Source organism: Theropithecus gelada, chromosome X (assembly GCF_003255815.1).
Source record: "Theropithecus gelada isolate Dixy chromosome X, Tgel_1.0, whole genome shotgun sequence".
NCBI lineage: Eukaryota > Metazoa > Chordata > Mammalia > Primates > Cercopithecidae > Theropithecus > Theropithecus gelada.
In genome coordinates, this window is record NC_037689.1 from 70,626,486 (window position 1) to 70,628,776 (window position 2,291).

At 39.8% G+C, this 2,291-nt stretch overlaps 1 pseudogene across 1 annotated transcript; it reads right to left on the reverse strand.

Annotated features, from left to right (window-relative positions):
* Positions 1-567: 567 nt before the first annotated feature.
* Positions 568-904, reverse strand: LOC112615701 (annotated as a pseudogene). The gene has a single exon (XR_003117447.1). The product of XR_003117447.1 is annotated as a metallothionein-1F pseudogene (transcript).
* Between the last annotated feature and the right edge of the window lie 1,387 nt (positions 905-2,291).

The window sequence follows — 2,291 nt, forward strand, 5'->3', positions numbered from 1 at the left end:
ACTTTATACAAGTGTTCTTTGTAACCCTTATTTCTTAACCCATGCAGTGCAACATTGTGAAGTTTGTCCCAAACTCTGTTACAGGTCAGATGAAGTTCAGTTGCTTATGATATGTAGTTTTCTAGAAAGCTTTGTGACTTAGAATCGTAGGTTCATCTTCAGTAGGGCTTTATCTAGAAAAGTGGTTATCAAACTTCAGCTTGAATTAGAATCATCTGAAGGACTTATTGAAACACAGATTGTTAAATGTCAACATTTCCTTAGGGTTAGGGTTAGGCTTCTGATTTAGTAGGTCTTGGTTGAGGCTCAAGAGTGGGCATTTGTAACAAGTTCCAGGTGATGCTGATGTTCATGGTCCCTGAACATATGTTGAGAAGTACTAGTCTTTAAGGAATCCTTTTCCCTAGCTGAGAACATGTTGTTTCATTGAGGTGTACATTGTTTTTGTGAAACAATGAAGGGCTGCGACCAGACTAAAGACATTTTTATTCTAATTTATTGGCAGTACACTGCAGAGAATCTAAATTCAGGTTCCCTAACCAGGTGAAGGCAGGCCTATTGTTATGATTTTTTTTTTCAAGTCTAAGTGTTTAATTATTACTCACATATTTCACAGAAAAAGGAAAGTAGCAAATGGTTTAAGGTTGTATCAAAAACCAAAAAATCCTGGATTTTACGGGTCACTCTATTTATACTTGGGAGCAGGGCTGAACCGACATCAGGTGCAGCCGCTGCACTTCTCCAAAGCCCCTTTGCAGATGTAGACCTGGGCACACTTGGCACAGCCCACAAGGCAGCAGGAGCAACAGCTCTTCTTGCAGGAGGTGCATTTGCACTCTTTCCACTTGCAGGAGCCGGCGCAGGCACAGGAGAAACCAGCGGCTCAGGAGCAGTTGGGGTCCATTGCAACCCGAGGCGAGACGGGAGTTCCCAAGCGAGAAGGGAACACGACTCCAGCTCTGCATTTTTACCGCTGTGCTTTCCTTCCGCCAATGCTTTCACCTCCACTGGGCGCCTCCGCCGCTTAGCCAAGGTCTCCTCGCCCTGCGCATGCACAGGCGCAGCCTATGTCCTATTGTTACGAATTTTTAGAGAACACTTTTTATTTGTAACTTAGGCAAAGAGTGAACAACAACAACAACAACAACAGAAAACTTCCTTGTTGTATTTTTTATTATATGATAAATGGAGCTTGCTTGCTTGCCTGCTTGCTTGCTCTTTCTTTCTTTCTTTCTTTCTTTCTTTCTTTCTTTCTTTCTTTCTTTCTTTCTTTCTTTCTTTCTCTTTCTTTCTTTCTTTCTTTCTTTCTTTTTCTTTCTTTCTTTTCTTTCTTTCTTTCATTTCTTTCTTTCTCTTTCTTTCTTTCATTTCTTTCCTTCTTTTCTTGTCTTGTCTTGTCTTGTCTTTTCTTTTCTTTTCTTTTCTTCCTTTTTTTTTTTGACGGAGTCTTGCCCTGTACCCCAGGCTGGAGTGGAATGGTGCGATCTCGGCTCACTGCAACCTCCGCTTCCCGGATTCTAGCGATTCTCCTACCTCAGCCTCCCAAGTAGCTGGGATTACAGGCGTCCGCCACCACTTCCAGCTAATTTTTGTATTTTTAGTAGAGATGGGGTTACACTATGTTGGTCAGGCTAATCCTGAACTCCTGACCTCAGGTGATCCTCCTGACCTCAGGTAACCTACCTTCCTCAACCTCCCAAAGTGCTGAGGTTACAGGCGTGAGCCATTGCTCCTGGCCCCCAAGTGGAGTTTTTATAGTCTATGTATTCACTGAGGTTGAGGCCCTATAATGATTCCTGGCATTAGGTAGAATCATTAGGGAATTACAATTTCCCATTTTGTGTGAACCCAAGGCCATTAAAACTCATGCTTCTTTGATTACTGAGACCAGTCAACTTCCTCCAGGGCAGCTACAGCTACAATGGAACCATTTTGCACTATTTTTGAGTGTCCTTTCCATTTGGGGTTTGTAGGCATTTCTTTATTCTTTTATGAACTCTTATTGAGCTCTTAATTCTCTTATATATTCTCTTTAATATATTCTCTTATAATTCTCATAATATATTCTCAGTATATATATAGAGAGAATATTGTATATTTTCTGTATATTTAAGTACCATATGTCTAAATATTTTAAATTATATATATATATATATATACACACACACAGACAGAGAATATATTATAAGATAATTTCACATTTCTAAATGTATGATAGAGGGAAGATTTTCAGGTTATTTAGTTTGCCACATTGCTGGAAGTGGAATCATATTCTTATAATATTATTAATC